The sequence below is a fragment of the Elephantulus edwardii genome, unplaced genomic scaffold, assembly GCF_000299155.1.
Source record: "Elephantulus edwardii isolate Elephantulus edwardi_28Jun2011 unplaced genomic scaffold, EleEdw1.0 scaffold00029, whole genome shotgun sequence".
In the NCBI taxonomy this organism is placed as follows: domain Eukaryota; kingdom Metazoa; phylum Chordata; class Mammalia; order Macroscelidea; family Macroscelididae; genus Elephantulus; species Elephantulus edwardii.
In genome coordinates this window covers 13,171,605-13,186,838 of record NW_006399779.1, presented here as the reverse complement: position 1 = coordinate 13,186,838, position 15,234 = coordinate 13,171,605, and the positions used below count along the sequence as shown (strand labels likewise).

The window sequence follows — 15,234 nt, the reverse complement described above, 5'->3', positions numbered from 1 at the left end:
AACAACAACAACTACAAAGACTAGTACATACATTGTGAACTGCCAAAGAACAAACAAATCTGTCTTGGAAGAAATGCAACTGGAGTGCTCCTTAGAGGCAAGGATAGTGAAGCTTTGTCTCACATACTTTGGACATGTTAAAAGAGAAGGAAGAGTCTTTGGAAAAGGCCTGAGAAAGATGGAGGGGTCAGTGAAAGACAGGAAACCCCTAAAGGAGACAGATTTACACAGTGACTGTAACTATGGGCTTGAGCGTGCCAGAGGTCATGAGGATGGTGCGGATAGGGCAAGGTTCTTACCTATTGTTTACAGGGTTATTTTAAGTTGAAGTTGAGGACACCTAACAACAATGACTTGTTTATGAGGAAGCCATGGTTTAGAAAATTTCTGTTAATTGCCCAAGGTCATCCATCTTGTAAATTAAGATTTGCAAATCAGAACTGTACTGTATAGCCTTGTCTTTCACTTTGTTTTCCCTTTCACATGGAATCCTAGAGGGGAGGACAGCATCAGCTGGGAAGCCCATGTGTACCCATTCAGGCAGTCAGGCAGGCTGTGTCCTCACATCAAATTTAAGAGATCTTATCTGTTTTCACAGCTTCGGCAGGGATCACCAACTCTATCTAGTGTGAATACACTGTTTGTTTTCCTTCTTTTTCTGTTTGCCATTGGAAAAGTCTATTAGTGCTGAATGACATGACTAAACAGTAAAAGGTAGAACAGTCGATGTGCTAATAATTCTTAGGTAAATACCGATTGTTATTGCCACGACCTAGGCTTTCAGAGAGGTGGCACTATTCCTGGCTCCGGACTATTCTATCTTTGGTTTTCAGTGTTTTAGCAACCTGGACAGAGGAAAAGAGTTTGAAAGGGACTAGAAAGTCAGAAGAAAAAAGGAATATAGAAATTACATAGGGACGCTGAATAAGAGTGTCAGAAAGAGATAGGCAGGCTTACACATATTTGCACTTTCTTGAGCCTCTCTCTCTTGCTCTCTCTCTCTCACACACACACATGGACACACACACACAAGGAAGGAGAGGAAAGATTTGAGGGAACAGATGATTAGTGAGATCTTTTACTAGATTCCACAAACTTGCCTTCTTCTTCAACAACGCTTGAGATCTATTTCTTTACTTTTTCTTTCTCAGTGGCTCTGTTAGTTCCTCTCATTCCACATCTGCTCCTCCACTACTGTCCAGGACATGTCCAAAAATGTGTAGTTTCTCCTCTTAGCCCAGATTGAATTCAGAAGCTAGATAATGTTGACTGAATTTGAATAATCATCATAAGAAGCAGCTTGCATAACATCACCATGGTGGTCAGGAACCTCATGATCATGAGGGTCTTGTATGAGTAGAAGGATACATGAATGGGAAAATGAACGGAACAAAAGGCTTTCCCTATTATTTCAGTCTCTAAATGTCTATGTGATCTTGGGTCTGCCCATTTAGCAATCTGGATTTTTATGACTGGTGTGTTTTCACTAAATGATCATCCAGCTTTGTTTCTAATTCTCTGATTTTAAGGATCACCAGATGTTGAAACCTCTTTGAATATTAGTTCCTAGCTAGGAGCCAGGTCAGTTATGAGTGTACCGCAGGATAAAAGGTCCTTTAGGTATTGATACTGGTTAGGTATCATCTCATCCTCAGCGTAGTCACTTCAAATATCTGTCTTTGAGTAATTGTAAATTCAAAAACCAATATTTTCCCCCTTGATTCAGTATTTATTTCCCTTTCAAATAGAGACTCCAGAACATAATGATTAAAGTACTCTGAACTCTGTCAGATAGAAGTTCTGTCAAATGCACGTAGAATGAGATCAGTCAAGATACTTTCTCTTTCTGGGCCTTAATTTCCTCATCTGTAAAATTGAGATAACAATTGGAGTAAAGTGTAAAGTAACTCAGTGATGTTATAATGTTATTGTTAGGTGTCATTAAGTTGGCTTCAGCTCATATTGACTCCAGGCACAACAAAACAAAACAAAACAACACAACTGTCCAATTCTGATCATTCTCCCAATCTCTGCTGTGCTTATGACCATCATTGCAGCTGCCGTATCAATCCACTTAGGTCAGTGTCTTCTTCTTCTTTTTTTCCCTCTGACCCTCTACCCAGCATGATGCTCTTTTCCAGGGACTGACCACTTCTAGAAGCATACTCAAAGTATTAGGACAATGTCTCACCATTCTTGCTTCAAAAGAGCATTATTCAAAAGAGGTTATTAGTTCTGCTCATTGCCACCCAGTTCTTGCTTCTAAACAGCATTATTCTTTATTCTAAAGAAATTATTAGTTCTGCTCACTGCCATGCTGTTGGAACTAGCTGATCCTCTAACAGATTTCTGGAGCCTGTAAATTGAAAGAGAGGTGATTGTCCATCTTCCTCCCACAGAGTGGCCCGTAGATTCAAATCGCTAGAGAGACACTGCCTTTGGGCACAATTCTGTAGACCAGTGAGGGAGTTCTGGTGGGATGGGGTAAGAAGCTGTGATGCAATCCCAAAGGCATGTGTTTTGAATCCACCAGCTGCTTGGAGGGAGAAAGACAGACAATCTACCTCATGGGATTTATTGCCTCTGAAAATTCACTGGAGGGTTAGTTATGGGTCAGTTCCAACTTTCTGGCAAACAACAGTGAAAGTTAAGTAAAAAAAAAAAAATTAGCCAAGTGTGTAGTACAGTGCTTATATCTATAATCATCATAAATTTTATGTGTTTTGGTTCCCACAATACTACTCTGTAGCATACGTTTCCTTATTTAATAGATGAAAAGCTAAAACATAGAGAATTTTAAGTAATTTTGCCGTGGTTTACAGCCAGTGAGAGTTAAAGCCAGGATCAGAACACAGGACAGCTTGCCTTTCTCCCTATAATAGTGAAGTCTCTGAACTGAATTTTCTAGAGACTAAACTGTGAGGGAACAAATGCAAAAAGAGAAGGGAGAAAAAAGGATTTGATCTTGGGAAATAAAGAATGATGGGAAGAGTAAGTAAGAATGAGTAGTCAGAAAAAAATAGAACAATAATTTTACTCTTGCAGGAAATAAGGGATCCTTTTCTAAAAGTACCGAAAGGTGAGGTGGTGATCATCAGGGTCTTAAAACCATTAAACCAGAAAAAAATGGCCCTGGAATTTGAAAATAAGAAGGTTCTATATTATTCAACATTTTTTGGAGCCAGGCACATGTATAAAATGTATCCTAGATACAGGGAGTTGTTGTTGTTGTTGTTAGGTACTGTTGACTCAAGTATGAGTCATAGTGACCCAATGAACAAAAGACCTGAACCCTACTCTATCCTGTGCCATCCTCATACTTCCTGACACACTAGAACACATTGCAACAGTCACTGTGTCGTCAATCCACCTGGTTGAGGTCTTCCTTTCCTTTGCTGACCCTCCACCGTTCCCAGCATCATGTCCCTTTCTAAGGACTAGCCCCTCCTAGTCACATGCCCATAGTATGTGAGGCAAAGTCTCATCATTCTTGCCTCCAAAGAGCACTCTCACTGCACACTCTCCAAGACATAGTTATTTGTTCTCTTGGCCATCCATAGGATGTTCAGTGTTCTTCTCCAACACTACAGCTCAAAGATGTAAATCACCCCTTCTAGCTATCCCTTCTATCATCCCTATTTATTGTCCACTTCTCAGATGCATAGCAGGTGATTGGAAAGACTATGGCCTGATTCAAATGCATCTTAGTCCTCAAACTGACATCATTACTCCTCAATAATTTGGAGAAGTAGTTAACTGCAGACTTTCACAGTGCAATGCATCTCTTTATTTCCTGACTGCCGATACCAAGGATGTTAATTGTGGATCCAAGCAAGATGAAGTTGTTGATAATTTCAATCTCTCCGTCCATCATGACACTGCTTATCAGTCCAGTGTTAAGAATCTTCGTTTTCTTGACATTGAGATCTTGGGAGTAGTTGGCAAGTCAAGCTAGAATGATCAGAAAAGGTGACTTTTGAATGCAGATGTGAATGAAAAGAAGGAGCTAGCTGTGTGAATAATAAAAGAAAGGTACATTCTAGGCAGAATAGCAAAAACACAGTCCCTCTGGCAACAATGGGCTTGACTATGACTTTCAATAAGATAGTATCAATAACTTGTTATGAACAAATCAGATGATGATAGTTAATGGAGAATTTACTCACAAAGAAATTGAGAGCCCAAGATTTGATTACTTATTCCAGAAGTGTATCATGAAAATAAGAAAGGAAGTGCAGCAAGTGGCATTTGTCATTGACAGTGGGCAATGGCAACTTCTTATTGAGGACCTTTCATTTTCCTTCCTATAAATGGTATCAATGTCAATATTCTCAAACAGAAAGCCACATTCTTAAAACATTCAGATTAATTCATGTGAGTTAGAGATAATAAAATTTCCCAAGCATTTATGGGATTAGATTGTTAGATTTGAAGGATTAGGTCCCATGGAATATCTCAGTCATGTGGCATAATACTGTTAATGAAGTTATGCTCTGTATTTTGATTAGCTACATAGTAGTTCAAGTCTTAAAAGTTTACAGCCATCTAAACTACAACTATCAATCTCTATGTGTCTGAAGCAAAAGGAAAAAAAAAAAGCCAGAGATGAAAAGAATAAACTCATCTACAAGACAAACAGTATACAGGAGTCAGCCTTACCTATCCCAAGAGCAAAATAAATAGAAGCTGCCCAGCTACCATTACTGACCATTCCAATCAGGGCCATAATAGATGACTCTTGGTGGAATGGAATAAAAATGCGAAATAGAACTTCAAATCTCTCAAACAAACAAGCAAAAGACAGACCTACTGGATTAGTTGATAATAGACTATGTTGCTCACACCATTGCTTTGCAATTCTTTTCAAACCTTGAAGCAAAACTAATTCCCAAGATCACTCTGTAACTAAATAACAAATTAGCTAAAAAAAAAAAATCATCCATTTAGCACTGTACTCCCGTAAAAAAAAAAAAAAAAATCACTTATACGGACCAGTCATCAGTTGCTTTAAAACAAAGGCTATAAAGATATAAGAAAACTAGATCAAGGGAAACAAAGCAATCATAATGAAAATAATGAGTGTTTATGCATTGTGAAGAATGCAACCACTGCCACTGAAACATCCTGTAAAGAGATTGTTGTGTAGGAACCAAAACTACTGTGTAAATTTTCATCCACAATACAATAATATTCTTTTAAATGATAAAATAATAAAATTCTTTCACTTCAAATAATCTGGTGGCAGCACAAACTTATTTTCGCTAGCACAGCCCTTCACTATTGCAACATGCAGAAATATTTGTTTTAGATCCGCTCTGTCTCGACTGTTCTCTATAAGGAGCTCTGTAGTGGAGTCTGTCTGATGTTGTACTTCTAATCAAAAGCTTGTGCCTTCAATGGTTCAAGCTGTTCCATAGAGAAAGATGGGTAATCTCTTCCTATTAAGATTTATAGCCTCAGAAATCAATGGAAGGTTGAGTCAGAATCAACTCTGCAGCCATGAATTGGGCTTGGTTTTTCTCTGTAGTTGCCTTGAATTTTAAGGTTCACTTTCTTGATTTTAAGGTTCACTGCTCTATCTTGGGCCCTGATCCCCTCACTTTTTCTCAGACCAGATCTAGAGTCAAGTAAGTGGAATTTTCCAGAATGATGGAAAAGTTCTATATCTACACTGTCCAAAGCATTAACTATCTGCTCAGTGCAGCTATTCAGAGTTTGAAAAGTGGAGAGAGCAATTAAGGAACTAAAATTGTAACTTTATCTAATTTAAATTACTCTGAATATAAATAACTCTATGTGGTTAGTGCCATGTTGGACAGATATTTCCAGAAAGTTAAATTTTGAAAGGCTTCAAAGTTCCTAAAGAGTTATTTTGCATGTTCTAAACAAATATATTAATGCAAATAAATAACAGTGCTCAGCACAATAACAGATTTTTTTCCCCACTAAGAAAAAAAAAGGACATTATATTCAAAATTGGTCACATTTGTTGAATAAAATGATTATCAAGGTACTTACTTGGCCAACACATAAAAATACCTCTGTTCTTTACATCTAAAAAGCAATCTCTAAAAATCCTCATTTTCCCAACTGTGTTTTAAGCAGTGTTGATTCTATAAAGACTTGTTTGATGAGATTTCATTGTCAAATAGGTTTGGGAAACTGACAAATTTTCCCCCTTTGGTGAACCATGATGATTATCAACATAACCAAGACTGAGAAATTCTGCTCTAAATAAGCTTGTGAAACATTGTTTAATTCAGCATTTTCAAACTTATTTATCTATGGAACTGTTTATGCATGTATCTGTAGACACTATTCACATTCTGAGGAACTAGGAAAATATTGGGGCTGAGAACTTGGACTTTTAGCAAAAGACATCTGGGGATAGTATCGTTGTCATAACTTAAACCTAATGGCCTCAGTCAATTCCAGTTCATAGCAACCCTGTGGGGTAGAGAACACCTCCGTAGGGTTTCTACAGTTACAAATCTTCTTTTTTCTTTAAATTGTTTTTTAAATATTCATTCATTGTTGCACATTTTCCTTCCTTCTCCTCCCTTCCACCTCCCCCAGTTCACTTTGTAATGTACCTCTTATTCCAGATTGTTGTCATACGTATAATGCCTAATCATATATTTATTTTAAACAGCTCTTTCCCTCATCTGTTCCAATGCAGTGTTCATTATCCATGACTCATTTCCTATTAACCGCCCCCCCAGCCCCTCATGTCATTCCTGTTTTATAACAGTGGTGTTGTGCAGTTTTTATCCTTTTGTAACTGAGATTTCATTCAGCATAACGTCCTCCAGGGTTACCCATGTTGGGTTTTATGAGTTCATTGTTTTTCAATGCATTGTAGTAATCCATTGTGTGAATGTACCATAGTTTTTCTACCCATTTGTTTGGAACATGGTCTGGTACTTTCTCAAGAATTTGGACCCAGAAATATCATTTGACCCAGCAATATTCCTTTACTGGGAATGTACTCTAAAGAAATCAGAGCCACAACTCAAACAGATGTATGCATACCTATGTGTACTGCTGCTACTCACAGGAGCAAAGAGATGGAAGCTATAAATCTTTATGAGAGTAGACTGACACATTCTTTTCCAATGAGTGGTTGATGGATTCAAACAGTTGATCTTTCTGTTAGCAACTCCACATTTACTCCACAGTGCCATCAATGTTCTTTATCTCTTATACACACACATTGACATCAAGTTGGAACCAACACATAGCAGATACAACCACAAAGGAGGAAATTGCACATTCTTTTCCCTTGAAGGCACTGGAGGATTCTAAGTGCCAGAGAGTCATCATGGCCTTCGGGTAAGCAGCAAAACTCCCTAGGGACTACGACACCATACTTGGCACAATGTAGCATAAAAACTGACAGCTCTGCCAGTTATACAGGGTGTATAACTCCCAAAAAGTAACTTATCCTTTCTTACCTGCATTTTTGCTATTTGAAAACTGGGATAATAATAAATACAGGCTTGTAGGAGGATTAAATGTAACACTGTATAGTGAAAACAATGAGGACTAGAGCTTCACAAACCTGCCTTGTTTTTCCAGGTCTTGCAGGTGTTCTGCCTTTGGCGAGGCACCACCGCCATCTTTCTACTCCTGTTTAGTGGGAAATATTTAAGTATTTCCTCTGGTGGCTTTTCACCTTACACAGGTCCCAGCTTTTGCAGGTTGTACTGTATATAAGAGCTCTGGCAGCCTAGTGGGAAGGCATTATCGCTCTAGCATTGTGGTCCCTAGACCTGCGCTGCTAACCCAACAACTCGGAGAAAAATGGGCAATCTCCTCCTGTGTGTTACAGCCTCTAAACGCCCACTGGAAGATCAGCTTTGTGTCAGTCCTAATCTGATGGCTGTGAGACAGGTGAGATCATGTTAGAAACTTACTTGGCTTGGGGAATTTTCTTTTCCATCTCTCTTTTCCCATTCGATTGGAAGTCCTAGTGACAAGGTGGTTAAATCACTTGTCTCCTAACCAAAAGGTCAGCTGTTTGAGCCTACTAGCTGTTCCATGGGGGAAATGAGATCATCTGCTTCTGCAGATCTAGACTTGGGAACCCAATGGAGCAGTTCTCCTCTGTCCTGCAGGGTCACCATGACTCAGCATTGCCTTGATGGCAGTGGGTTGGTTGGGCTTGCTCATCTGTACTAAGAATGGGCCTCTTGCATCAATGACTTCCCTGCAATTCAACCGCATAGCAGTTGAAGGGATCCTCTTACACCAAATTTGGAGCATGTCATTCTTCTTACCCAAAGGGAAATCTAGAGCCTTCACAATGGCTTCCAAAGTCTTTGAGGTCTGATCATCCAGAGTCTGTCTCTCTCACATCATTGCTTTTGCTATGCTATTGCTATTCTGCCTGCAGCAACCACTTCCTAAACAACATGCCTCTGGAAACTCTTTGAACTTTGTTGATAGTTGTAGAGGGGTTTCAGACCTTTTGTTCATAGGGTCATTGAGTCACGTGTAATCAACAAAACAATTGCTTGATCTGCTTTGGCCAACAGACTTCCCCTAGGTACCTCGAGACACTGGGGCACCCCCACCCCCACCTCCTGGCCTCTGTGAAGAGCCCTCTGCCTCCCAGCTTCTCTCTTTCTCTTCGCTCCTCTACATCTTCCCTGAAATACTTCCTTCCTCTTTTTCCCCCCTCAGTATCTTGCATTTTCATTTTCAGGATCTTGCATTTTAATTTTAACCCCTCTTTTGAGTATTTTCTGACTTTCTGTATATTCTTCAAAGACAAAACATTTAATGGTTACATTAAATTCTATTTATATGGCTTTTACCATCTTTTTTTAGCCTATGTTCTTTTTTTTTTTTTTGGTTTGTAACTTTTCTTTTTTCCTTATTATTAATTTTAATGAACTTTTACAGAGACTCTGGATTTCCATTCATTCATTGTTGCATTTTTATTTTATTTTAGTGAAGGTTCACAGAGATTAATTTTCATTCATTCATTAATCTGTTTCTGCCCTCCCCCAGTTCACTTTGTAATTCCTGTCCTACCTTAAGCTTGCCCACTTGCGGTACTTCTGCACTCTCCGCTCTTCCTTTCCTCACTACACATCCTATATGCTACTTTCATTTCTGGATTTATTTTTGTGTTCTTATTTATATCCTTCTTCCCCGTCCTCAACTTCGCATCCCAGTCACCCATTCTTTTTAGTGTATCTTGATTGCATGTTTAATTTTTGGCTGCAAAAGTTGGTAGAAATCTTTTATTTCCTCCTCTTTGGCTCTAGTTGTTGGTGCATATATATGAATATATATATATATATATCTGTGTGTGTGTGTGTATGTGTGTGTGTATATATATATGTGTGTGTGTATATAGTGGTATTCACTGGACTTCCTTGTATCTGAATGGATATTGTCCTGTCACTCACAACACCGTATTTCAAGATGGATCTAGAAATGACCTTTTTAACCGTGAAAGCAACCCCATTTTTTTTCTCACTTTTTCATAGTAGATTATATTATTATATCTGGACCAATTGGCAGCATCAGGCTGGATGGTGAAGAGATTGAGATTGTTAATAACTTTAGTCTGCTTGGCTCCATGGTCAACACTCTTGGCACCAGAAGCCAGGAAATCAAAAAACGTATTGCGATAGGAAAGTCTGCTGTTAGGGACCTCTCCAGCGCACTGAAGAGCAACGTTGTCACTCTGGAGACTAAGGTGTGTCTGATACAGGCTATGGTCTTTGCAATCACTGTTATGCATCAGAGAGTTGGACAATGACTAGGAAGGATAGAAGGAGAATTGATGCCTTTGAGCTGTGGTGCTGGAGAAGAATATTGAATGTACCATGGACTGTCAAGAAAACAAACAGATTCATCTTGGAGAGGATTAAACCAAGCTACTCCTTGGAGGCAAGGATTCTGGGGCTTCGTCTGACATACTTTGGACATGTTGTAAGGAGGGACAGGTCCTTGGAGAGGGACATCATGCTTGGGAGGGTGGAGGGATGGCGCAAGAGGGGAAGACCATCTATGAGGTAGATTGATTCAGTGACTGGGGTAATCGGGATGAGTGTGTCAGAGGCAATTCGATTGGCATAGGAGAGAGCAGGGTTTAGGGCTGTTGTACATAGGGTCACTATGAGTTGCAAGTGACTCGATGGCACATAACAACAACAACATATGATTATCTGATTCAAAATGTCCCATGTCAATCCATCTCATTTTGCCAATACAACTATGTTAATATTTATGTGTTCAATTTCTTTCTTAACAATGTCCAATTTTCCTATATCCATGCTTGTCACATTCCATGTTCCAGTCACTAGTGTCTGCTTATAATTGTTCCTCCTCCTTTGTGTTTCCATATTTAAGGGCTCAGCCTTAGTTGCCATATCTGCTAGTATACTTTAAGTGTGCTCTATTGTACATAAAGTTTTTAAAGGCCTGTTAAACATAATCTTCATGGTAGTAAAGATTGTGTCCTTTTTTGGTCTCTTCCATAATTCAGTGTCCAAGACAGTGCTTGACACAAACGTTAAAAAAAACAAGACCCACTGCATTAATTCAATTCTTAATCTTCAAACCCTCCATTGGGTTTCCAAGGCAGTGAATCTTAACAGAAGCAGGCTGTATCACTTTTCTCTCTTCTTTTGAACTGCCAACCTCTTGATCAACAACCCAATACTTAGCCCAATACACCATATAATAGATGCTCAAAAGATGCTTATTGAGTAAATTAATGCAGCAGAAGCTTTTGCTCTGTTGCTTATGGACCCGGTCCAGCTCTCAAGCACTTTCTAAAAAAATGAAAGACACGTCTCTTGTCTGTTCTTTGTGGTTTTATTAGTGTTTTCTGGGACTTATTCAAACAAGGAAACCATATTTTGAAAAACATCGTTCTTTCACAAAACAGAAATTCTCGGTTTGAATTTCACATCATTGGAAAAGGCAAGATTTCGGATTTTCTAAAAATAATGGCAGTAGGATTGTTTCCCACAAATTGCCAACCCAGAAGCCAGGTATGAAGAAAAGCAAGAATTATGTAGACAGCTACAGAAAGATTAATCCCAATTTAGCAAAACTTGTGAAGGCCTGTACAATTCAATTCATAAGACATAGTCTCAACAGGTTTTTTTAAAAATGTCTGTGTCTTATTCCAGAAACTGAATGCTGAGAACCAACACTGAGGATAGTTGAACTGTGCTTTCTTTCAATGAGAATCCATCTGTAGATAGATTCACATATTTATTAATCCTACAAACCCCTCAGATACGTAATTCCATGCTGTGTACACAGTAGGCAGTCAATCAATACTTGTTTAAACTATAGAAGAATAATATAATTGCCTTCCCCTTGCTAGTTTCCATTTCCCTATGTTTTTTGCATTTGAAAAATATAACGCACTTGTAAAACTAAAATCTAACATGCATTCTACTAACCTTATCAAAAGATTCCTCAGTATTTTTTTTCAAAAAACAAAAATAAAATAAAAACCAACCCAAAAATACTCCAATGGAGAAGTGCTTTACATTTAAATAGCAATTTACATCATATAAACATAATTCATCATCTTCATTGGTTAAAAACAGGTCAAAGGTTCATTCACCACTGGTTTCTTGTACCAGTTGAGTCTCACAGTTCCAAATAAGGCAACAGAATTCTAATCCGACATAGATTGATTTGTGGAACCAAATGGCCAGTTTGGATTTCATTTCAGCGCAAGTAGCAAAGCAAAACAAAAGAGTCTCACAGTAAGATGTTCATTTGCTGGATAACATGTTCTTGGAGGCTTTGTCCTTGTGTTCAGATTCCAGTGAAGAAACGATTCATGTTTTAATTGTCAACATGGCCTCCAGTCAGTTGCCTCCCAGAAAACATTCGTTCATTAACTCAACAAATAATGATTGAGTGACTGTCTCATTCTTGATAATGAAAAATGGTTATGACAAGACACCATGTCTGCCCACAAAAAGCAGACAGTCTAGCAAGACAATGAGGATAAGAGTGCTCAAAAGAAAGCATACCTGGGTCTGCCTGCTCGTAGGGCACATTCCAGAAGCTGTAGGATGTGTCCCTGGGAGCCAGGGCTTTGCTCAAGCTTTATCAAGTCAAATATGCAGGAGCCTCAGCTCATCTAATTCTGGTAAACCCTTAGCAATATGTTTCCTGCCTTCAGGTTCCCAAAAATGGCAAAGAAGAGCCCAGTGAAGGTTCAAGAAGGCTGTGCTTTGTAGCCATGTATGCCTTTTCAAATGAGAAGCTGTCTATCCCCAAAAGAAAGCAAGGGCTTCACTCCATGCTGGCTTATCTCCGGCAGTTTGCTCTTCCTTTCAACACTGTGGTGGAAAGTACTCTGTTCACACCCCAAGCTGGCAAGGCTCAATTACTTTTGAGTTCTCCAAGTCACGAACAGCACATAGCAAATGCATCAAACACAAGCCAAGACAATAGAGAGATATGCTGAGAACTTAATACTCCAGCATTATTTAAATAGGTGCCCAGTGCCAAGAAACCGTCACTTCCCAAACAACACAGTCTGCTAATTATGTGCAGAACTGTTCCGGTTGGTACTCCCCAGATTCACTTACAACCAGAATTAGTTGTCCTTGGATGGAGAGGTTGGAGAAGGGGGCCACTGTTGGGGAATGTGGGAAATTTATAGGTTTGGGGAAGGGTAAACTCAGAGAAGGTTCCAGTCCTCTTAGATGACATATTAAGGACATTATCTGAGAAGGAATGGCAGAGAGTAAACTGGGAGATGGCCCCAAGAACTTCACATAATTTCTATATATACAGACTTATTGTCACTCGTCATACCACTTTCAACTATCTGGCTACTTAACACCTTGTGTGTGAGGGATAGTCAAATGCCAGAAAGTCCCACTCTTCTTGATCTTTGCTTGAAAAGCCCAGGTGTGTCTTTACTCAGAAATATCTCATTTGCATAGTCAAGACCTTAGATGTTCATTATTCTTCTTCTCAGCTTTGACACCAGCTATTGATAAGCCTCTATGAATGTGGCCAAGCCAGGCAGATGCAAAAAAATCAGCATCATAATCCTTTAGAAGTTCCTTTGTCTTGATAAACTGGTGCTCCTGGAACACCCTCCTGCTTCTCTTTGTATCTAGAACAAAGTCTTAATTCTTCTTACTTCTAGACACATTACAAATACTTTGCAACCTTCAAATAGGATTTGCTCAGCTCTGCTGGGTAAGGCACTGTAGAAGGTACTCTAGATTATTGATTAATGAAGTAGGTCTATTCCTTCCTCTTGTTGCATGTCTTCTCCATCTCATTGCCCAAGATAAGGAAGTAAGATGGAGAACAAGAAGATCCAGTAAGGAAAGCTAGGAGAGAGGTTAGGATTCCCAAATCCATTTTTAAAGAATCTGCATGCTCACTTTCCTACAGATTGCTGGACTCAGCAATATTCCAGGTACTCAAGAACATGACCCCAAACTCCTTACTGACAAAAGCTCCTTACTGAGATTTCTGATGTCCCTTTCAATTCTTTTTAACGCCCTTCTTAAATTTTTAACATCTTATTTGATGTCAATCTAGCCAACAAGTCATTTACTTTGGGAAAAGTTCTGATGAGATGGGAGAAAGATACTGTTATACAAATTAAAACCCACAAAGATGATTTCCCCCAAACTCACACAGACATACAAACATTCACATGGCTGCCCTCAGCATGCTCCCACTCCAGCCTTCTGCACGATCACTTCGGCTTTACGTTGTAAATGCCAGTGACAACAGCTTTAGTTGTAGCTCATAATACATGACTATACATAATTGCTCTGCCTTTGCTCCCATCTGGGATTCTCAATGAATTCCCTCTAAATATTTCAAGCCATTATCTTAGAAATGAAAACCAGGTTGACACTCAACTCTTCTTTTGCACTCATCTAGGGACTAGAAGATGTTACAAATATTTTTGGTCTGAGAATATAGATACCGTCCGTCTTTCGTCTTGACTGGTTAACTCAGTGGTTCTCATCAGCTATGTGGCAAGATTTGGAGACAATGTGGGTTGTCACAACTTAGGGGATGGTGCTGCTGGTATCTCATGGGTAAATGTCACCAATACTGCAAACCATCCTGCAAGACAGAGCAACAACAAACTATCCAGCCCCTAATTGTCACTACTGCTGATTGAAAAGTGCTGAGTAGAGAGACTAGAATATTCACAGTCACTTCAACTCCACTGTCTACTTTCTCCCCACATACTGTGAACGGAGATAAACTCACCAAAGATGAAAAGTAAAAAAAAAAAAAAAGTTAAAGTAATAAAAACAAAACAAAAAACCAACAAAGCTATTGCCATCAAGTTGATACTGACTCATAGTGACCCTATAGGGCAGAGTAGAAATGCCTCGTAAGATTTTCAAAGTTGTAAATCTTTACAGAACATGATTCCCACTTTTTTTTCCCTCCCACAAAGTGGCTGTTGAGTTTGAACCATCGACCTTTCAGTCAGCACTGGCACATTGCCATTGTGCCATCAGGATTCCTTAAGCAGACGTAAGCAAAGGTAGCAATTGAAGTTTTTCTCACCAACCATCCAGGCTGGAGTGTTCAGGAGGTGGGTAGCCTTGACACTGGGTAAATCATTTCATAATGAATATGTAGCCCTCACCATAATTCTTTTCAACTGATTTAAACATTGCAAGTCATATGATTACACAGAGATTACAGTCCACCTTAGAGTTCAGTAGCCAGTAGGATAGACTTCCCAGCATCCTTCAGGCTTTTGACCTTGAGATTCTAAAGTTCAGCTGAGGAACCATGTCCAGGCACTTGACAAAGCCATGTGGACTCTTATGTCCCAAGGACGCATCAACCTATTTTTAAATCACTTTGCATATAAAAACATTTAATGCCCTCTGATTCTTCCCCTTCTTCTTTCTTTTAGCAAGAAGCACAGGGTTACATACCCAGCAATTCTTGCAATTGGAAAGAACTTCACAATAGAGGCAAAAAAAAAAAGACAACCTCTTACAGCATCATATTTCACAGAAAACTGTGTACGTTTGTTCCCCATATAGGACATACTTCAAAGTAACAAAATAATTTCATTGGCTGTAGTGTTCCTTCTTCCCATTAGAAGTAGATAGAATTTTTTTTTCCTTTCCCATATGGTACATAAATATCAGAGTAAAGCCGTCTTTGAAATATTTATGCCCAGGAGTCCTTCGTGTGTTAATATCTGATGTGTGTTTTGGCTTGCTGTCTGTG

The 15,234-nt window shown here is 39.0% G+C and overlaps 1 pseudogene; it reads right to left on the bottom strand.

Moving 5' to 3' along the window:
* The window catches only part of LOC102846202, a 65,497-nt pseudogene extending 57,878 nt beyond the window's left edge, over window positions 1-7,619 (bottom strand).
* Between the last annotated feature and the right edge of the window lie 7,615 nt (window positions 7,620-15,234).